Source organism: Armigeres subalbatus, unplaced genomic scaffold (assembly GCF_024139115.2).
Source record: "Armigeres subalbatus isolate Guangzhou_Male unplaced genomic scaffold, GZ_Asu_2 Contig149, whole genome shotgun sequence".
NCBI lineage: Eukaryota > Metazoa > Arthropoda > Insecta > Diptera > Culicidae > Armigeres > Armigeres subalbatus.
Genome location: NW_026942275.1, coordinates 347,313 through 370,956, shown reverse-complemented (window position 1 = coordinate 370,956; position 23,644 = coordinate 347,313). Strand labels below are relative to the sequence as shown.

Sequence of the window (23,644 nt, the reverse complement as noted above, 5' to 3'; positions counted from 1 at the left end):
ATTAGATCTGAATAATTCCCATCCCGCTCGGTTCCATTTGTTGACAAAAAAGAAAGAGCAGGATTGGAAATACTCAAATTAGGCCTTTGAGTAAAATTAGCGTTTTTACGCTTTGGTTTTTAAATGGAGTATTTCGTACATTATTTGGCATAGACTTTAGACATCCATCAGGCTATAGTGTTGCTGGGACCTAATCGGTTAACTCAATCTCGCACTCCGCACTCGTTTCACTACCACCTGTTGGATCACCGATCCAGTCCCATCTTTTCTAGTGGATGTCTGCAGGTGGCAGAGGCCCGTTGCCACGCTCGCCTCGAATATATTGTCAACGCAAAGGCGTGTGACTGTTGAAAAAGAGAAAAAAAAATAATCCGATGTGGATGGCGGTAAAAATTGTCTGCATAGCTCCCGGTAAAAACAAATTGCGATTCCGGTCGCGTGAGAAGTAGGTATGATAATTAACTACATCTTCGCACGTTCCTCAACCTTGTGCTCCTTTTAAATCATCTACCTAATCTAAAAATGAATCACCGGATAAATATTAAATTTGGAATTGAAATCACAATCGGAATTCATAAACAGCTCTCCAGGTCAGAACAGTTGGAAATGCGTTTTAGCAATTTGATATGTAAACACCTGCAAACTAAGGGCTTGTTGTTGAGCTATATTGAAGACATTTCTCTTGAATAACATGTTTCAGTTCGTCCGTCCGTCTGGTTCTCTGTCGTTGGTGTAATGTAATAAAAAATAAAGTGGAACTAAAATCTGTTAGTGATGAAAGTGAGCTTAAGTAGTGTCACTCCTTTTCTTCATGTTCTACAGCAATAGATCTACGGTTGGTTTTAGGAATTTTCCATGAATGATGATTTGGGCTCGATCTCGATAGTGACATATACTTCAAACGATTTCAACAATTTGTTATACAATGCAATGTTAGAACACTTGTACACATAGGCATCACATGTGGAAAATTAAGCACTTCGGTAGCACTCCTTTTATGATAGATCTTAATATGTTTCTTTTGGGACAATAAAGTATCATGTTTTATGGAGTTTCCGGCAACGGAATTCTAAGTAATATAAAAAGCAGTCTCTACAAGGTCGGAGTGACCTCTGCTATACGTAGAAGTTACCTCCATTTTCTCAGCCAATTTCAACACGGAACAGCAGGACGTTACCAGAAGCGGACGATCCTCAAATCATGTACCACTTTAATCGAATGTCAGTCACGAAAGCTTGTTCTCATACTTACGTGATTGAAAAGACACGACCGTAAAACTGCGCACATGGCTCGAACCATACGGAAATCCGCATTCGGCCACAATTTGTCCCACGCTTAATCTGCTGAAGTCTGATTAGATCAGCATGCTCAGCTCCATTGTAGTTGGTGTTAAAGCCCCTACTTTTTCATATCTGGTCCCTGAGTCCGGTCCTGGCCGAAATTTCAGAAGCTCAACTTTAATTGCATACAGAATTCTTTGAGCTCCTTATATGTTTTCATTAAGTTTGAGCAGACGCATGCCCAGTTTCATTGCAATTGGTGTTATGGCCGCTGCTCTCCCATTTTGAATGCGGCCCTGAATTCAGTCAATACTGCCCTACTCAGTTGGTAACCATCGGAATCGACCAGAAATCTTTACAAATATATTTTTGAGATGGTTTGATGGTTGATTTGCTAAGTTTCGGACTTTTGTCCAGAACATTGAGGCGATGTTCGAATTGTAGGAAAAATGACCGCCGCGCACGCTTAATTTTGGCAATAACTTAAATCTGAACAAAAATTTCGGTCTGAAAATGTCTCTGGTAAAAAATATAGCTATTCCCATTGAGCACAAACGAAAATCCGTTCTGGGTCTTTGGGGGTTAATTGAACGAAGCGGATTGACGAGGACGCACGTGTCTGAGCTTCGGTATCTGATGAACAGTTGGGTTATGAGATTTTGCGTCTACTTACGGATCATCACGATTCTTGATTATTTCACGATCCGGCGTTCCTCCGGAAGATCCGGAACGTCCGTAAAAGTGTTCAATTTATGAACCTCATCATAGAAGAGCGCGGTCTTTCCAAAGCTTTTCATTTTCGAACGCTGAGTAACAAATGATCGTGGTGACCCATTTTGATGGACCTAGGTGACCACCGAAGGCCCTCCAGAACATCCGAAACGTCCGTAAAAGTGGTCAATTCATGAAACTTACCATAGAAGAGTGCGGTTTTTAATAGACCTGTGCGCCGATTGAAAATTTACCGGCGGTGGCGTGGTGGCGTCACGCCGTTGGTGATCGGCAGCGTGGGTCGGCGTAAACTGATTTCAAACGTCAAAAATTCTCCAGTTTCTTCGGAAGTTCCTCAACGAGTTTGTTGAGAAGTATATCAAAAAAGTGCAGAGGTATATTCGGCTTGCAGCGGGCGAGTGATTGCATCATCATTTCCTCCCTCTTCCCTACAGTAACTTGCATTCTGACGTGGCAGGCGCCAGTATGACCTAAGCCTAACAAATGAGATCACCAGTACTTGAACATTGAAGATGTGTGCTAGTCCCAAGCAAACATCTGTTGGTTCCCTGTGCAAGAACAGCTGATCTGGTCATAATGGAGTAGCAACTACGAGCAGTCAATTAAGCTCAAGCTAAAGTTTATCAAAAAAGTTCCTCCAGGAATTCCTCCAGTAATTCCTCCAGGGATTCCTGCGGAAGTTCCTCCAGGAATTCCTGCGGAAGTTCCTCCAGGAATTCCTCCGGAATTGAGGTGTGCGCCGGTCCGAAAATCGGCGGCGGCAGCGTGAATCGGCGTGGAGATTTTTTACGTTCATTTATTGAAGTTTTTTTTCTTCATTTTTAAGGATGTTTTCAAAACTTCAACTGTAGAATCTTTTCATTATTTTCGGATTTTCTGAATATATGAAATATTTTCGGAATCTGAAAATCATTATTTTCGGATTTTCCATGGCAACCACTATGAAGTTTTGGGAATTCTTTAGTATTTCTAAGTTAAATTGGAAAGTTTTGTTTAAGTTTTGTTTAAGTATTCTTTAAAATTTACACAGAAAAGTCTTTAAATTTTCGCGGGAGATTGTTCAAAATGTATGCAAAACGGTTATACAACGTAAGACAGTTTAGCCAAAAATTTCATTTGGCCAAAGCGACATACAGCCGAATTGGTAATTTGGCCGAAAAGGCACTTTTCTCTAACACGTCGTTTGGATGAAATGGTCGTTTGGCCGAATAGGTTATAAGGCCGAAAATGTCGTTCGGTCGAAATGGTTGTTTGACAGAAAGGGGCATTTGGTCGAAAATGTAATTTGGTCCAACGCCCAAATGTTGATTAATGAACGGGTAATATGGTCAAAAAATCCTCCAGTTTGGCCAAATAACATTTCCAATGCCCAGACGGCCGAACAACATATTCGGCCGTATGTGCAGTTTAGCTAAAGACAATTGTCGACCAGATGGGTTTTGGCCTAATGGTTTGTTTGTCCAAATGACATATTCGGCCAAACACCTTTCAAAATTGTGTCTATCGGTCAGAGTGAGGAAAAGCCTCGGGAAAATCAAAATAAAAACACATGTGAGTGAGGCGTCGGACGACAGAGCACTCATTAAGCCTCCTTCACGCTTTGTATGTGAAAAAAAATCTTGGAGGCTGTTTTGAGTGTGAGTTTAATCGGGAGCTCGGGTTTAATGATGCACAATGTTGTGAGTTTTGATGCTTATTTCTACTCCTCAGAAAAACTCTTGCTCTTGCTCATTTTCTACTCGGCGAGGAGATTTTGGCAAGCCTGCCCCTAGGATTTAAAAAGTTGATTAGCAGTGATATAAATTTTCAACACTTAGCATAATTACAGTCGCCTCTCCACATCTCGATATTGAAGGGACCATCGAGATAGGGAGAGATCGAGGAATGGACGAAAAATTAAAATGGATACTAGATCGGAAAAAGCGCGTCGCTATGAAAAACGACAACAAAACAAATGTCATTTCTTATTGTTGATGTGTTTGTTATTGTCCAAAGATGGTCTAGTAGCCTAAAAATTTGATCATATCGACATAAGGAGAGTGAATCCTGAACAAAATATGATTAGAACACATCGAGATAGAGAAATATCGAGATAGAGAGGTTATCGATATGTAGAAAGCCAAAATGTATGTAGATTGAAGGGACCGAGCAAATCATCGACATAGGGAGAGATATCGAGATATAGAACATCGAGATGTAGAGAGTCGACTGTAATTACTGAAAATGTTTGAAGACAAAATAGTTATCTCCCATATTCAGCCTTACATTATGAAATGAGTGGATCCGAGAACAATTTCTGTGTGGCAGTGAAATTGCACTTGTTGTTAATTATGAAAAGGCAATATCTATTTGATTTGAAAGCATCAAAGTAAGCTTGATATGAACAGCAACGGAGAGCCACCAAAATATCAATCAAAGCAAACATGATACTTTTCCAGCAAAGACATGTGGTCAACCATCATGGACTGGAGTGATAGTTTTCCAGCAGACTTACGGGCTTACGCTTGCCTTCCACAGATCCCATCAGCATCCGAGAAGAATTCTCATTGGAATCTCTGAAGAATTCCTTTCAGAATCATCGAAGTATTCCAACCGGAATCCAGAAGAATTCACACTGGATCCTTTCAGTATCGTTAAGAGATACCCTTGGGAATCTGTGAGGGATACTGTGATTTGCTTCGGAATTCCTCTGACGATTTGCTTCGAAATCCCTCGACGAATCGCTTCGGAATACATCGACGGTTTGCTTAGGAATTCCTAGAAGAATTTTGGACTCCCTCGACGAATTGCTTCGGAATCATTCGACGATTTGCTTCGAAATCCTTCAACGATTTGCCTAAACATACCTGGATGATTCCCTTCGGAATCACTGTAGAATTCTTTACGGAATCTCTGGAGGATTGATTCGGAGTCCCTCGACAATTTGCTTTGGGATTCCTCGACAGTTTGCTTCGGAATTCTTCGACGATTTGCTTCTACATCCCTGGAACATTTCCTACGAAATCTCTGAACATTCACGTTAGAATTCTTGTAATATTTTCGTCGGAGTCCTGGAGGATTCAATTCGGATATTCTAGAAGATTCGCATTGGAATCCCTGAAACATTTCCGTCGGCTTCACTGGAACATTCCCGTTCAAATTCCTGGAATATTCCTGGATGTCGAAATTCCTAGAGGATGGAAGATATTTATAAGATTCTCATTGGAACAATCCTGTCGGAATCACTGAGAATCAATTTGAGTCACTGTAGCAATCATCGGCTAGTGAACAAATATATTTCGATAGTATGGGCTACAGCAGAAAGCACATGCTTGAGAAAAAAGAATATGAGTGTGATTGATCCCCAATTGCCTTAGGTGGTTGGACCGTATTTCAAGACAAAATTTTTGCGTTGGTTTGCGTGGGAGTGCTATCAGATTCGTGAAATCGACGTTCGAATCTTTGTTTACGAAACCAGATAAGTCGTTTTGAAAATATTGTCTTGATTTATCACATTACCACTGAGATAGCTTGATAAGGTCGAGAATTTCTTGAAAAAAAAAACAACTAGAGAAAATAGATGAAGGGACTATAGCCCCCCCTAGGCATCGGTGCTAGTTATTCCAATGTGAAAAATTCTATGGATTTTCAATCGGCGTGGTAAATTATTGACCACCGGCGTGACAAATTGTAAACGGCGGCGCGCCGATGCAAAAATGTCGGCGGCGGCGCACGTTTCTCCAGGTCGGAGACGAGCCAGCCTCGGGCTGAAAGTCTCCTTAATAAAGTCAATAAAAAAAAAAAAAAAAAACGTTTCTCCAGGAATTCCTCCGGAAGTTCCTCCAGGAATTCCTCCGGAAGTTCCTCCAGGAATTCGTCCGGAAGTTCCTCCGGGAATTCCTCTGGAAGTTCCTCCGGGAATTCCTCTGGAAGTTCCTCCGGGAATTCCTCTGGAAGTTCCTCCGGAAATTCCTCTGGAAGTTCCTCCGGGAATTCCTCTGGAAGTTCCTCTGGGAATTCCTCCGGAAGTTCCTCCGGGAATTCCTCCGGAAGTTCCTCCTGGAATTCCTCCGCAAGTATATACCTGCGAAAGTATGCCTGGAATATATACTTACGGAAGTTCCTCCAGGAATTCCTGCGGAAGTTCCTCCAGGAGTTCCTGCGGAAGTTCCTCCAAGAGTTTCTGCGGAAGTTCCTCCGGGAGTTTCGGCGGAAGTTCCTCCAGGAGTTCCTGCGGAAGTTCCTCCAGGAGTTCTTGCGGAAGTTCCTCCAGGAGTTCCTGCGGAAGTTCGTCCATAAGTTCCTGCGAAAGTACCCCCAGGAATTCTTGCGGAAGTTCCTCCAGGAATTTCTGCGGAGGTTCTTCCAGGAATTTCTGCGGAAGTTTCTACAGGAATTCCTGCGGAAGTTCCTCCAGGAGTTCCTGCGGAAGTTCCTCCAGGATTTCCTGCGGAAGTTCCTCTAGGAGTTCCTGCGAAAGTTCCTCCAGGAGTTCCTCCGGAAGTTCCTCCAGGAATTCCTGCGGAGGTTCCTCCAGGAATTCCTGCGGAGGTTCCTCCAGGAATTTCTGCGGAAGTTCTTCCAGGAATTCATCTGGAAGTTCCTCCGGGGATTCCTCCGGAAGTTTCTCTAAGAGTTCCTGCGGAAGTTCCTCCGGGAATTCCTGCGGAAGTTCCTCCGGAAATTCCTGCGGAAGTATACCTGGAATAAATACCTGCGGAAGTTCCTGCAGGAATTCCTGCGGAAGTTCCTCCAAGAGTTCCTGTGGAAGTTCATCCAGGAATTCCTGCGGAAGTTCCTCCAGAAATTCCTGCGGAAGTTCCTCCAGAAATTCCTCCGGAAGTTCCTCCAGGAATTCCTGCGGAAGTTCCTCCAAGCATTCCTGCGGAAGTGTTCCAGTACTTTTCCCTTTGTAGAAAATTTATTAGGTATTTCATCATATCATGGAAATCATCATGGAAAATTTCCCTGAATGCTTCCAAAACTCAGCTTATAATTTTCCCACACAAGCCGAGAGCATCTTATTTGAAACCTTCTAGCAGACATATTGTCACTATGAATGGGGTTCCAATTCATTGGTATAGCGAAGTGAAATATTTAGGACTTCTGCTAGATCAAAAATTAACTTTTAAAAATTGCATTGAAGGCGTTCAAGCCAAATGTAATAAATATATTAAGATCCACTTATAAACAGAAAATCAAAACTTTGGCTTAAGAACAAATTTTTGATTTACTAACACATTTTTAGACCAGCCATGTTGTATGCTGTGCCAATATGGACTTTGCTACAATACCAAAAAGAAGGCTCTTCAGAGGATTCAAAATAAAATTTGGTTCTGAAATTGCCTCCGTGGTATAGTACCAATGATCTTCATAGGTTTTCTATTATTGCGACATTGCTATTGCAACAATTGTCCAATAAAATTATTTCCAATTTTAGACAAAAATCGTTTCAATCTTGTATTACATAAGCTCCTTGTACCCTTAGTATTAATTAGTTCAAATTTAAAACATTGTTATTCCTACATGGTTCAATTTACAGTTCAATCAAGAGCTGTTGGTGGAGGCACTGCGCTGGGAGAGTAGGACTACAGGACTAAGCGGTAACGACCTGACGGAAGTACTTACACGTGCTTGCGACGTGGCGATGCCAAGGAAGACCCAGCCCCCAGGAAATCGACAACCAGTGTACTGGTGGTCTGACACGATTGCAGATCTTCGTAGAACCTGTCTTAAAGCTAAAAGAAGGTTGCGACGTGCTAGAACAGACGCTGAGCGACTCGATAGACTGGGGTATTCCGGACAGCGAGCAGAGCCCTGAACTACGAGATTAAATGTAGCAAGCGAGCCTGCTTCGAACAGCTGTGCAGGATGGCGAATGACACCCCGTGGGGCGATGCATACAGGATAGTGATGTCTAGGACCAATAGCACACCTCCTGAAAGATCCCCAGAGCTGTTAGCCAGTATAGTAGAGGGACTGTTTCCGACACATGAACCATCGGACTGGCCCGCTACACCGTACGAGTCAGTCGACGTGGTACCGCTAGTGACTAACGAAGAGCTTATCGTAGCCGCAAGAAAACTTAAGCTCAATAAGGCGCCAGGCCCGGATGGTATTCCAAACCTGGCCCTTAAACACGCCATTCTTGCCAATCCAGATATGTTCAGGAGCTGCCTCCAGAGATGCATGGACGAAGGAAACTTCCCAGATCGATGGAAACGGCAGAAATTGGTGCTATTACCGAAGCCTGGCAAACAGCCGGGGATCCTTCGGCATACAGACCAATTTGTTTACTCGACACAGCTGGAAAGCTGCTAGAGAGGGTCATTCTGAATAGATTGTCGGCCTATACAGAGTGTGCTGGTGGCTTATCTAGCAACCAGTATGGCTTCCGTAAGGGCCGTTCTACCATCGACGCAATTCGAGCGGTAACGGATACGGCCAAGATAGCGAGAGGTCTAAACAGAAGAGGTATTAGGTACTGCGCGTTGATTACACTCGATGTAAAAACGCGTTCAACAATGCTAGCTGGGCAGCAATTGCTGACTCCCTGCACCGATTGAGAGTTCCGGATTACCTGTGCAGGATACTGAAAAGCTATTTTCAGAATAGGGTGCTGTTATACAACACTGATGCCGGTCAAAAGTCGATCGTAGTGTCCGCGGGTGTTCCACAGGGATCGATCCTCGGACCGGTTCTGTGGAATATTATGTACGATGGAGTATTACGCCCAAGTCTTCCGGCCGGAGTGAAGATAGAAGGCTTCGCGGATGACGTAATGCTAGAAGTAGCAGGTGACACTCTCGTCGAAGTCGAACTGAAGGCTTCATACGCGATTGGCAGAGTGGAGGAATGGCTCAACTCGAGGCGGTTGTCCCTTGCACATCACAAGAGAGAAGTTGTGGTAGTGCATAACCGTCATAGGCTGCAACAGGCGAGGATAAGAGTAGGGACCTGCACAGTTAACTCCGTGAGGTCTCTCAAGCATCTGGGCGTGATGATCGATGATAAGCTCAATTTTACGAGCCACGTCGATTATGCATGTCAGCGGGCTTCATTGGCGATAAAATCTTTATCACGAATGATGTCCAACAGATCGGTGGTGCATAGTCAAGTGCGTAGGCTGATAGCTGGCGTAGCATTGTCTATCATCCGTTATGGCGTGCCGGCATGGGCCGTAGCACTAAAAGCCGAGTACAATGTAAAGAAATTGATCAGAGTACACCGGCTGATGTGCTTACGTGTCGCGAGCGCATATCGCACCATATCATATGAGGCGGTGTGCGTTATAGCTGGAATGATGCCGATAGACACACTCCTAGAGGAGGATGTGGAGTGCTACAACGAAAGGGACTCGGTGCAAGTGCGACGTGTCAAGAGAGCAGCTTCGTTGCTCAAATGGCAAAGAGCATGGGACACCGCAGTCAAAGGTCGTTGGACCCACAGACTGATTCCAGATGTGTCCAACTGGGTTGATAGGAAGCATGGTCAAGTCAACTTCCACCTAGCACAGGTGTTGTCTGAACATGGCTGCTTTAAGAAATTCCTACACAGGTTTGGCTTCGCAGATTCTGCGGAGTGTCCTGAATGTGTAGGTGAGGTAGAATCGGCAGAGCATGTGATGTTCGCATGCCCGCGATTCGAGGTAGAACGCAATACCATGCTGCTTATTAGTGGTATGGATACAACCCCGGACAACCTCGTCGAGAGGATGTGCCGGGAAGAAGCTATATGGAATGCGGTGAACACAGCATCTCAACAGATCATGTCGAAACTGCAGCGGTGGTGGCGTCTTGAACAAAACCAACGAGTGCAGTAAGGGCACCTGTGATGCAGTGAACACCTTGCTCACCCCGACAACCAACATGTCGCGGGTGGGCTGCGGGGACCTCAGTATGTAGATATAGAGGTCATTGCGGTTCACGCGCGGTGGTTGTTGTCGGGGTGCTCGTCTCCAACGTGAGATTATGATACGGACCGTTAGGTTACTATCATAGCTTGCGATCGACGGGTGGTGAGGTAGCCACCCTTGAAGTCGATGTTGTGTGTATTGACGTCAAGTGCGTTAGCATAGGCGTGAGCGTTCTCAATAGTCCCCCCCTGATGTATTGCTTAATTGCGGGCCGGGGTACGGACTGGCGAAAGGGTTTTGGTTTTAGTGGGTCGGGTAAGAGTTACATGACATACCCATCCCCACACTACCTGAGTACCTCCTCAGGTGTCTGGTTGCAGATTTCCGTTTACCCTTGCTCAAGAAAAAAAAAAAAAAAAAAAAAAACATGGTTCAATTTAACCAGAGTAAAAGTTTTAACTGCCAGGGGCAATTGAAATGTATTAATAAGAACTAAAAAGTATCATAGCAAATAAGGATGATAGTCTTAAGGAAACACGGAACACTTAGTCTAAGAAATGAATGCATGTTTAAGATAATTGGCAAATAAAATAAGCTGAAAAAAAAACTAATGATTAACAAATAATGTCACCGGAACCGTATACCGAAGCAATTCTAATTTTTTGATCCCAACGTTATTGGGACAATCCCAATTGTTGAGATATTATCTAGAAATCAAAACTAGGCTACGCTTGAAACTGTCAAGTCAAGCTGCATAATGAAACGAATTCCCATGGGACACAGCACTTCTTTCTTCACCACCCGAACCCTTGATTTGTGGCGTTGTTGCTACGGTGATTGATTCGGAAATCGATGGTAATCTGATTTAGAGAATATTGTCTCTTCATAACCATCATCATGCTGTGGTTGGCTCGCGTTGGCTTCGTAAATGGTGTCCCATCCAAGCAAGCATTGTACCAAAGTGGTTTCAAAGAAGAATCTCCGCAATGCTTCGTCTCCCCAACCAAGTAACCAGCAGCAGTGTCTCATTTCCTTTTTGATAGACTGGGATAGATGGTGGGGAGCACACACCCACCCGGGGAGCATTTTGAAACCACGTGGCCTTGGGATGTGACTCCCTACGTCAGAGTCGTTTCACATATTAAAAATTCCCATGTTTTTGCTCGGCAATAACACGAATTTGTATATTTGAACAATTTCATTCCATTCCTTCAAGCAGTAATATTCAAATTGAATAAGTGGATATGAAAATATTATGGCCATCCGTCTCTCCCTCTGCACAATCGCGTGGCTTCTACATGACGCCTCCCTGGTTGTACCACGGGCGGAAAATGCTGTTTCAATTCGGTTATGAATTCGGAAAACAGCTTTTCCTCTGCCTGTTTGCGGCACCTCCGGCATAGTACCTACCTACCACATCATGCCCACCATGGAGCTGGAATATGGCACATCTACGCTACTCCATTTACATGCTATTTTGAGGCGCATTATTGACTTAGGTTCTGTACGTACGAGAGCAGCCTGCCGACAGAGCGCGTCCATCCGTCCGGCGTGTGCACAAGGGAAATTGACACTTCATAGAATTTCAAAACCCATCAACCGCCATCAGTTCCGGTAAAGTGAAATGTGGTGGAGAGCGGTTACCGTTTGAACTCTTTATCGGGGCTGCTTCATGGGCGATGTGTTTGCTTAGTTTTCCCCGTGGAGCCCGATAGGAACAAACGAAAATGGAACAGAGTGTGTGCACATGGTAAACACTCCTTGCGTCCTAGCTGGCGTTGCTTGCAGGGCAGCATGGTGCTCCCGGTGATCCTTCGGGGCAGTGAACAATAATGTTTGTTAATGTTTGTGTGCAAAGTTAGATTTTGTGTTTTAACGGAACTAACCTTCAACAGTTGATGAATGAAATATTTATTTGTTTTCTAATTGGAATCCAAAATAATTGAAAACTATTGGCGATTATCGAGCCTCATCAAGGCTCATTTAACGATTATCAAGGCAAACCCTCAAAAAGCTTGAGTGTGTGAGTATTTTGTAAGTGGAAGCCGATTTGGTACGGCAAATGCTGGGTAAAGCGTATTATTGTTACTTCGCGTACCTGAACAAATAAAATAGACCCCATTTCGCAGTCCTTAGCCCCTTACCCAGCAACTACTATCCCTACCTCCTCGTATCGCTGGCCGGGATACGAGCAACTTTAGAGAAGATCGGATAGCCAACCCCGGTGGGAACTATGGTCGTATGCTGACAGGGAAGGGGGGATTTGCTCCTCTCCGGAGGTGAAAATCTGATCGAGCGTCTGTTCTCTATGTTAGGGGCGGCTGATCATCGTCCGAGTGCCAGCGAGGGACTCTAAGCAAAACTGTGCACATCAATGAGCAGCTCGTCCAATGAGCAGCTCGAAGTAGCTCGAAGTTGTTCCCGTCCTGCTCGTTCTTTTTTGAAAACAAATGGGCATGAGCAGGACAGGGAGCAACTTCGATCTACTTCAAGCTCTTCAAGTCAGCATCGAGAAGGCAGTCCCTTCAACGCGATGTAGGTAGCGCAACCCTGGTAAGGTAGCCTACCGAAGATTCTACAGTTACCAAGAAAGGCAAAAGTAGAGCAAACGGATTGATTCAACGGCATTAGACCCGGCAACGAATAAAGGACAACGATTGGAAAGTCGGATCTTGGAACGTGAGAACTTTTAATGAATTCGCACATATTGGGCTCCTGACTCGTGAGCTTCAGTGAGTGTGGCAGCAGTCCAGGAAATACGGTGGCCCACAACTGAAGAACGTGAATTCCAAGCGGTGGACCCCATAGCGAATACTTCATTTAGCGGCGGTGACAGAGCAGAACGAGGAGTTGGCTTCATGGTGATCGGGAAGCAGATGAAGCGTGTTATGCGGTGGAAGCCGATAAGCCGTTAAGAATGAAGGGCAAATTCTTCAACTATAGCCTGATCAACATCTATGCCCCAACGAACGATAAGCCTGGTGACGTGAAGGTTGAGTTCTATGAGTGCCTTGATAAGGCCTACGGAGAGTGCCCAACACACGATGTAAAGATTGTCATCGGGGATGCAAATGCGCAGATCGGAAGAGAAAGTTTCTTTCGCCCTGGCATTGGTACGGAAAGCCTTCATTCCGCTACCAACGATAATGGTCTGTGAATTGTAAGCTTTGCTGCTGGTAGAGGGATGGCAATAAGCAAAACCTACTTCGCACCTAAAAATATCCGCAAACACACCTGGCAACATCCGAGTGGAGACACTTGCTCACAGATAGACCACGTGCTGATCGACGGACTGCATTTCTCGGATGTTGACTTGGATCACTGCCTTGTAGTTGCAGTTGTAGTTGTAGTTGCGTCACGAATTCACGAAACAACAGAACGATGCATTTCAATATCCAACGCTTGTCAGTTGAAGGAGTTGCTGAAACCAGAAGCTAGACGAGCGGATAGGAGATGCCACCGGATCTGGCGACATCAACAGATTGTGGAAAAATATTAAAGAAGCTGTGACTACAACAGCGCAGGAAGTGTTAGGCATTGCACAGCGACGCCAACGAAATGGTTGGTTTGATGAGGAGTGCCAGAGAGTGGACGAACGAGAAAAATGTTGCTAGGAGTCGAATGCTAGTGGCTCGTACATGTTCCAGCAGAGAGCGGTACAGTATAGCAAGAGCAGAAAAGAAACGAATCCACGGCAGAAAAAATGCAACGCGAAGAGATTGAAGAGCTGAGAGAGCTGAAGCGGAGGAGAACATAGATAGAAACGATAAGCGGAGGTTTTACACAACTATCAATGGCGCGCGGCATAAGACTGCGCCAGTGCCCGCCATGTTCAAGACCGGTAGGGGAATTTGGTAACAGACAAGACTATGGTGGCAGCCAGGTGGAAGGAGCACTTTGAAGATTTGTGAACGGTGAAAATGAAGGTGTATTAAGGAGCAGCATGAACATAGTCGGCGACGATCAAGCTGTGGAACCACCAACGCTAGACGAGGTGAAGAAGACTCTAAACGAGCTGAAAAATAGTAAAGCTGCTGGGAAGGACGAGATCCCGGTCGAATTTCTCAAACGCGGAAGTGAGCATCTGCATCAATCAATCCACCACATTATCCAGAAAATATGGGAGGATGAAGAACTGCCTGCCGGCTGGTTGGATGGCCTCATATGCCCAATCTATAAGAAAGGGCACAGACTAGAGCGTGCCAATTACAGAGGGATCACCCTTCTGAACTCGGCGTACAAAATCCTGTCGCGTATCCTATTTAACAGACTGAGACCGCTTTAGGAGTCTTTCGTTGATGAATACCAGAAAGTTTTCATAAGAACCGATCAACGACGGACTTAGCTTGCGGAGGATCCTTGATAAATTCCGGGAGTACAACTTGCAGACTCACCACCTGTTCATTGATTTCAAAGCAGTGTACGATTCAGTGAAAAGAAATGAGCTGTGGCAGATAATGTCCGACATGGTTTTCCGGCGAAACTGATACGCGTAACGCTTGATGGCTCGAAATCAGGTATTCGGATTGCAGACGAAGTGTCAACCTCGATGATGCACTATTGAATTTATTGTTCAACATTGCACTCGAGGGCGCTATTAGGAGATCTGGCGTGCAGAGGGACGCACTATGGGGATTTAGGCGGACTTTAATTGGAAATTCACTTTCACCAATAATTTTTTATTTTTTTTTTTCGAAAGTCCCTACGAGGTATAGTTTTTGAGATATTCGTTATCAAAGTTGAGAAAAGGTAAAAAATGCGGTTTTCCTCTTCAAAATCTTGCTGCACTTCATACCAATTTTTGAAAGGTTTTTTCTAGTACGATACCGAGGATTTTGTATAGCATTATAAAGATAATTGAAAGAACTTTCATATCGTCCTAACAAAAATCGTGATATCATGAGGAAAAAAATAAAAAAAAATCAAAATAGGGAGAAAAAACTGAAAATTAGATGTATTTTCAACTTTAAAAGTCAGCCACTTTTTTCCCCGCATTTCCCCGCGGAGATATTTAGCTCGGCATCATATTTGGGATGTGTTCTTTCAGATTTCGGAAAATCTTGCGCAAACTTGCGCCATTTTGAGAAAACGCGATTTGAAAAAAACGAAACTTTGTGCTCCAAAACTTGTCTGTTTTTCCTTAGCGTGCATCATTGCAACACAAATTTCAATATTCTATTATAATAAACGTTCTTCCCTATTTGTTCTTGATATTTTGTGTATAAAAATTCGATGTCGTTTGGAAATTTATATGCATTATTGATAAAATATAAAATATTAACAACATTTTCCTGTTATGACAACATTAAAAACATCTTACAAGCTCGAAAAAAGGAAGAAAATATTTTTGTCCGCCAGTTTGTATGGGGAGGCCCCATAGTGGGACGGCACTATAATTACACGGTCGCATATGCGCCTGGGCTTTGTGGACGACATCGACCTCATTGGAATCGATCGCAGAGCTTTTGTCCCACTGAAGAGGGAGACGGTGAGGATAGGCTTAACCAAGACAAAGTACATGGTAGGTAGAGATAGAAGAAGACCTAGTGAGGTTGGTGCTGAGGTAGTGCTTGATGGGGATGTGTTTGAACTTGTTGAAGAATTTGTTTACCTTGGGACGCTTGTGACATGTGACAATGACTTTTCCCGTGAATTAAAAAGACGTATTGCTGCTGCGAATAGGGCCTTTTAAGGATTACGTAACCTGCTTAGGTCCCGCAACATGCAGACGGAAACGAAATTTGCTCTATACAAAACTCTGATTCTACCAGTGGCCCTTTATGGACATGAAGCATGGACGTTGAAAGAGGCCGACCGGAGAGCTTTCGGGGTTTTCGAGCGAAAAGTGCTGCGTACAATACTCGGAGGGAAACTAGAAAACGCAGACGCATGAATCATGAGCTGTATCAAATATACAAAGAAGAATATATTGTGAATCGTTTAAAATACGGATGACTTCAGTGGGCTGGTCACTTAGTACGAATGTCGGGAGAAAGAATAGCTGAAACAATATTCAACAGAGAACCAGATAGAGGCTGGGGACTTTGTGGAACGCCACGAACACGCTGGATGCACGGGATGGAATCGGACCTGCTGACCCTAAACGTTTGAGAAAACTGGAGGAACACCCAAGACCGACGATTATGGAACTCTACAATACGCCAGGCATAGGTGTATTGACGCTGTAGCCAACCAGGTATCCAGATAATCATTGTGAACTAATCGATTAATTTGCGACGCATCTCTTCGACTTGTCCTACGTTCAGACAGTTCAAGTGAATTGAGCAAGTCGCTTGAATTGAACGCGAGTTGAACGTCTAAAGACCTTTATTCAACTCACTTGAACAAAAAGAAAGTTCACCAAGTTCAACTTTTGACAAGTCAAATGAATTCAACTGAGTAACTAAGTAACTCAGTTGTACAATTCATTTGCCCTGTCAAAACGTAGCATTAGAGAACATTACAAGAAGATTTAAAAAAAAAACGAACTGGGGAATGACGGTCGACTGTGAATGTTGCTTATTAAAATCGATGAGAATATGTAACTTTATGGTATGAATATGTAACTTTATGTTTTATGGTTCTTTCAAGGAATTTTTTCATATATTTATTATCTCTGCAATTTTTTTTCTCTCAATATCGATTAAGGGAGTTTTTTTTCTCGCAATATTGAGTAAGCGAGGTATCGATTTACGGAGGGAACGCAGTATGCTGGATTCAAGGGACTTTGAATTTCATCGAGTAAGGGAAAATATCGAGTTACAGAACATCGAGTTAGGGAGAGTCCACCGTATCACATTGGTAACCCGTTAACCAAGACGAGTGTATGCCATAGGGGAGGAGAAGACATTGACATGTCATTGAGAGAAAAAGTAGAATCATTGAAATTTCACACGATGTGGTATTGGAAATGAGTTATATTTTTGTTATAAAACAAAGATTAAAAATGTTTTTCAAAAAAATCTTAGTTTAAGGGGTTAGGATTTTAAAATCACAGAAAATAGACAAGTTTTTCCGATTTTTATATTTTTTTTTCGAATTAGTGGTTAATGCTTTAGACTATTGAATTCCTAACACGACAAATTAATTTTTTTTGAAAATTAGAAAAATATAGGGTAAGACGGTATAATATGCCCCCCCTAAGGCAACTCCTTGATAACTTTTTACTTTTCAACGCAATTTATGCAAACTTTGTGTTATTTGGTAGTCCATGAAGTCGCAAATGCATTGCCCGTGAGTAGTCATATAAAAATATTACAGAAAAAACGTAATAAAGCTTTTTTGAAAAGTCGTGAAAAAATGAATTTTAAATAGTGCCTGGGCAATACGCCCCACCTCAACCAAAGTCATTTAATAGCCCTTCATTAGTATTTTATCAATCCCATAATAAAAAGGCTACAAATCCTTATGCGCTTGACATTGAAAAACAAACATAGGTCCATTCAAGCAGGTATGAATTACATTTCAATATTTTCCTTACAATTTGGAAGCCTACACTGGGGCGTTTTGGCCAGTGAAACAGGTTTTCGAAAATCTTTACATTTTTGAAGATGGTAGCAATTTTATATCATATTAACCACTGAGAAAAGTAATTTTGTTGCCCAACTGAGTGTTCCAGTGCAAGTTTTGCGGACAGTAGAGTAGAGTGGGGCAAGAGTGCGCGTGGGGTAAGAGTACGTTTTCGATTTTTTGAAGTAATAAAAAAAGATAAACTAGCAGCACTGCATCAGTTTGACAGGTATTCTGGCCAACTATTATTATGTGTAAATGTAAACGATTTGAATAAACAACAAGGGAGATATGGAGTTAGATAACTTTTTGGTCATTTTGCTAAAAATAATTGGGTTTCCGCAACTAGTATTTCATTACCATATATATGTTCAATCAGGTGAACATTATACCATTTCGATAACCTATTGTATAGAATACTTTATGGTACAGAACACCAATCCGATTGGTTTTCCAAGAAGTCAAAACCATTACTTGAATAATTTTTGGGACTGTGGGGTAAAAGTACGCATATGAATCTTCAAGTTATGATGTCAAACCCGTATCTCCGGCCAAAATAAGATTTCTTCCAAAGCGTAAAGATCCACAACTTAGAAAAAACGGACAGAATTCGAAATTATCACAAGTTCTTAGGATAAGTTGAAGTAATTCGGTGTTAGAAAGGACTTAGGGCCGATTACTTCACCAGCCCCGCTTAGCGTCATAAACCTGGTCTATCGCAAGCTTTGCTTATATTTAAACGTCACTTTTAAGCCGAGCCTAAAATTTTGATTTCTTCACGCGCGCTTAATGGTTGGAGGCGGTCGCTTAACGTAAGTTGCGTTTAACTAATTATCCAATATCTTTCCATTACTTTCCAATTGAAACGTCAATCTCAGCCTTTTGTTTTGTTGTTGTTGGTGCATTCAATCTTGCGTTGAAATTTTAAAAGTGAAAAAAATGGCAGCGAATTCTGAACAGAAAAAGCGAATCCGTTCGGCAAATTTTTCAGAAGCGGAGGAAGAACTACTGGTACGGCTCGCATTGAGCCGGAAGTACATAATCGAGTGCAAGGCTAGTGACGCACAAAGAAACGAAGATAAATCTAAAGCATGGAACGATATTTGTTCCGAGTTTAATGCTAACTGCCTTAACACGGTGAGTGAAATAGTTGAATTTTAAAACTTTGTGAGTTGTTGCGGTTTTTTAGGGTACCGTAAATGAAGGCATGCAAATCAGTTCAAAAATATTTTTTTAGGTTCGTACTGCAGCGGTACTTCGGAAAAAATATGAGAATATTAAAAAATATATCCGCCAAAATGCTTCGAAAGAAAAAACGAACAGTGGGTAATGTCTGTGACATAACCGCTAAGTGGACGTAGGACTTGACTTGACCATGCCTTTAAGATACATAATATGTCCAAATTTCTCACACCAACTATTCTGGATAAATAATCGGCGTTGCAAACCATTCCTTGGCAAAATCTTCTCTTCAAACCGACACAGAAATCAAATATACCTCGAACAAGAATCATCAAAAACAATTCAGGAAGTATCTGTCCGGTCACGGAATATTAGCCTCGACAGTGGCAACCTTCCCACTGAAGGACTGCCTGAAATAAGCCACAAGTTGGCCCAGCAGGGGATGTAGGGCCTCCTAATCCGTGCGATAGCGAATGAAGGAGAACATTATTTTTAACTCTTAGAGCCTTGAAAAAGGTTGTTTACTTCGGCTAAGTCAAAAAAAGGCTGAATGCTCTGCGAGCGAATGTACTTTTTTTTAATAGCTTATTTTGAATCTTCTCTGCTTCCCAATTGGTGGACCAATCAGCCAGTGTCTTGTATCTCGCTTCTTTGTTAGCCAAAGCGTCATCATCATCAACGCGTTCGAGAAGGGCTTCTTCTTTTTTACGCTTGTTGCTCGCTCCTGGCGTCTATTTCCTAACGGGACTTTTCGCTAGATACAGACCAATAAGCCGGGCAAGCGAGCTTAGAATTGCAGTTCAGGTGGGAAGTACGTGTTCTTTTCTAAGACAACATTGTTAGTAGTAGAAGGAAGGAAACACCCGGACATGGGATTTCGGGTGATAAGACTTAGAATTGGTAACATGGGACGATCATTCAGTCACGTTCGCTTTGTGTGCGGTCAGTATCAAACAATGTTTAACTAGATATTTCTTGATCAATGCCAAAAAATCCAACATTTGATGAAAAATCGATTGATAGTTTATTAATGTTTGAGCTGTTATCGGTGTTTTTTTTAATCCAAATATTATGTGAGAGATTTGGACATCTTATGTTTTTTTAGGCATGGTCAAGCGAAGTCCTTCGTCCACTTCGCGGTTAAATCAGAAAAAATTATCCACTGTTAGTTTTGACGCTATTTATGAAAATCACGCATAAAATTTTATCACTAGAATATTGGATTTGGTTCCAAAGTACAATTTCTATCCCGAAGGGTATTGAAAGCTTTGATATTGATCTCTATTATTGGCTCTCTGAAAAACCGTTTGTTTTTTGGACATACATGCTGCATCATGTGGCTTTTCTTCAGCCTGTCTCGGCTCATCACCGATGCCGGCCGGTCTCGGCTCGACTCTGCTGCTTTGTCCGGTCTGTAGGGTGGACTGCTGCTGTACTGGCTAGGTTTCGGCTGATGATGGTGGCTTCGATGACTTCATTCCCTGCTAAAAGGTGTAAGTGCTGTTCAATCGATGATGCGGTTGCTTCGCTTGTCCCGGTCAGAATGAAAGGAAAAAATCGCGTTGCGCTATTTTATGGCTTCTCGGCAGACCCAGCGGCTGCTCATTCGCTGGTGTCTGCACCAATCAGAACGTGGTAATGGAATGATGCAAGAATTATGCGGTACCCATATTTATAGGTTCCCTTGATCTCAATGTTTTTCATTGAAAACAGTTTCATGCCTATTGAAGCAAGTTTTTCGGGTCTTATCAAGCATGGACATGAAAGGCATACTTGAAATCTGTCGATTGAAAGGCTTACCGCAGAAATTCGTCCACTGAGACGACCGCTATTAACGTTTAAAATCTTTCAACACAGTGTAACGCGGTCGATTTGAATATTTTGAAATGACACCCGGTATAGTAAAGAGAGACGTAAGTCCTACGTCAAAATGTCACGTAAGGCCACCGGAGGTGGTAGAGGTCCTGATGAATGGTGTCCAAAATCAGAGGCGATGGCAGAGCTTCGCGATGTGATTGCGCTGTCTGTAGATGGACTTCCTTCCTTGTGCGATGACGATGACGACGGTCGAGGCGAAGCTCTAAATGTGGACGCTGATAAGCACGTTGAAAACATACTGGTGCCCGAAAAGAATACGATCGATGCATTTGTGGTGAAATATTTGGAAGACGAGCATATCAGTGGAGAACAGGAAGCCGTATCTCACGAATCCCCTGAGAAGTCGCTCGTTATTCCATCTGGTGATGACCAAGGCGCAATCCCCGGACCGAGCCAAATTTTGAATGGACGAGAAAAGTGGGAAAACTACAGCCCTGCGATGTTGAGAAAGCCCACGAGCGAAGCATTAAAAACACGCAAGAAGCGTCAAGCCTCACGACAGGTGACGACGGTTGAGTCGGAACTTAAAAAGAAGTTGTTGGAGCGTGACCAGGAGATGATGAGAATAAATAGATTCCATACCTAAGTATTTATTTACATTGATTTCTGCTGCAGAAAGGAAAAATCATGCAAAACGGAGCAACTTTGCAAAAAAAATGTATGTGATTTTTTTTACACGGTCTTGCACGGAGCGGATCTTTTGCGTGCAACAGGTTATCCCGCTAGCATACTGTGCACTCTGTTTGTTTATAGCACCGTGTTCTGTATTTTTTACTCTCTTGTTTTTAGTTCTCTCGCATTTCGGGAACTAATAGGGGAGCTGTACCGGTTTTGGCCATGTTCCTAATTTGGCCAACTTTGTGAATAACTCCAAAAATGAAGCAATTCACGAGAGTTTTGTTAGTTACAACCAGTGCACAATGGTCCGATTCAGTTATTTAGCAGGAAAAAACTATTTTCCTCCGTTTTCGTTCTATTTGGACACTTGGTGTCTTCAGTGAAGTTGTTTATAATAAAATATTGCTTCTTCGGTCAAAAAGTTCGATAGGGTGGTCCTTATCGTTTCTCAAAACTGAAATTAAACTTTTTTATTTCGGGTTTTTTGTGGAAGACCTCTTCAGCAAACTTGCAGTAAACATTATTTGATGCAACTTTGCCGAAGACACCTTGTGTCTAGCACATAAATTGAGTTCAGTAAATGAAATTTTCGATTTTAACCTAGGGTGGCCCCAAAAAAATCAGTTTTTCTATCCTATTTTTTTTTGTTTTGAGTTTTACGAGTATGCGGTCTTCAGAAGAAATGAAGAGCAAGTGATGGTGCATATTTTTGCTGAACACATCATGTTTATAAGTCTTACCATTTAAAAGTTATATGCAATTTATACCAAAAAACTATGCAATCTCAAAATGCCTATATCTCATGGAGATGGTTCGATTAATTTTTTTTGAAGGTGTTATCTGAAAGGGCACATATATAGTAACTTTTACTGCAAAAATTACGGGAACGTATTTTTTTTAAATTGAATAAATCGACTTTGAAAACTTCTTGGAAAAATTTTCAATTTACTAGTATTTCACTATATATTAAAATTATGAGTAAATTACCTTCGACAAAAGTTCAAATTTAAACTAAAAATACATATCCGATTATTATTATTTAATCAGACTAAGGCCGAAGTGGCCTGTGCAGTATACAAGAGTCTTTTCCATTCGGCTCGGTCCATGGCTACACGTCGCCAGCCACACAGTCTACGGAGTCATCTTCCACCTGATCGATCCACCTTGCCCGATGCGCACCTCGCCTTCTTGTGCCCGTCGGATCGTTGTCGAGAACCATTTTCACCGGGTTACTGTCTGACATTCTGGCTACGTGCCCGGCCCACCGCAGTCGTCCGATTTTCGCGGTGTGAACGATGGATGGTTCTCCCAGCAGCTCATGCAACTCGTGGTTCATTCGCCTTCTCCACGTACCGTCCGCCATCTGCACCACACCATAGATGGTACGCAGCACTTTCCTTTCGAAAAATCCGATACAAAACTGCGTCGTAGCATGCGTGAAAAATAAAAATGACAGTTTGTGCGTTGTTTCCGTATTGAATGGTGTGCCCTTGAAAACGCGAGTGAATTTAAATTCGGATTCCGTGAGGATTGTCTTTAAGTATATTCGTGCAATGAAGAGTGGTATAAAAAAAACCTTTGTACAGGAAACTGAAATACAATTCATTCAATTACATATATTAATTTCCAGTTACTTATAAAAATATAGCAGACTGGCTAATCACAGGAAGCGATTACAAGAAGAGCCCTGTGCAAATTTTGAAGCATGTGAAGCAAATGTCTTCCGTGTGGAAAATTGATGAGAGTGCTTTGCTGAAACAAATTCGATGGATGAGCATTGAATTTAACAGAAAATGGAAAAATAGTCATTTTGACCGCAAACGTTTTTTTTTCATCGAATGCATCTTGGATGAGTAAGAAAATTTGGCTCAAAAATAATGATCAAACGCCAGACGAAACCACAAAAGCCAGAAAGGGCGGGCGTCCTTCGAAACCATTTTCGGAAGTCGGAAGGAAATCAAAGCAGAATAAGTTGCGTACGCTTATTGTTAATAAAAGTTTAGTATCGGATTTTTCGAAAGGACAGTGCTGCGGTACCATCTATGGTGTGGTGCAGATGGCGAACGGTACGTGGAGGAGGCTAATTAACCACGAGTTGCATGAGCTGCTGGGAGAACCATCCATCGTTCACACCGCGAAAGTCGGACGACTGCGGTGGGCCGGGCACGTAGCCAGAATGTCAGACAGTAGCCCGGTGAAAATGGTTCTCGACAACGATCCGACGGGCACAAGAAGGCGAGGTGCGCATCGGGCAAGGTGGATCGATCAGGTGGAAGATGACTCCGTAGACTGCGTGGCTGGCGACGTGTAGCCATGGACCGAGCCGAATGGAAAAGACTCTTGTATACTGCACAGGCCACTTCGGCCTTAGTCTGATTAAATAATAATAATCGGATATGTATTTTTAGTTTAAATTTGAACTTTTGCCGAAGGTAATTTACTCATAATTTTAATATATAGTGAAATACTAGTAAATTAAAAATTTTTCGAAGAAATTTTCAAAGTCGATTTATTCAATTTAAAAAAATACGTTCCCGTAATTTTTGCAGTAAAAGTTACTATATATGTGCCCTTTCAGATAACACCTTCAAAAAAAATTAATCGAACCATC

General features: G+C 42.6%; 1 protein-coding gene across 4 annotated transcripts in view; it reads left to right on the top strand.

Annotated features, from left to right (window-relative positions):
- The window catches only part of LOC134202871 (uncharacterized), a 156,539-nt gene that overhangs the window by 120,657 nt on the left and 12,238 nt on the right, over positions 1–23,644 (top strand). The window contains exon 1 of one of the 4 annotated variants that reach the window (XM_062677855.1): positions 278–445. The exons of 2 other annotated variants lie outside the window; for them this stretch is intronic. The gene's annotated coding sequence lies outside the window, so the exon portion shown is untranslated. Of the gene's footprint in view, positions 1–277; positions 450–23,644 lie in introns of those variants that run through there. One more of the 4 variants, XM_062677852.1, reaches the window with a different exon arrangement.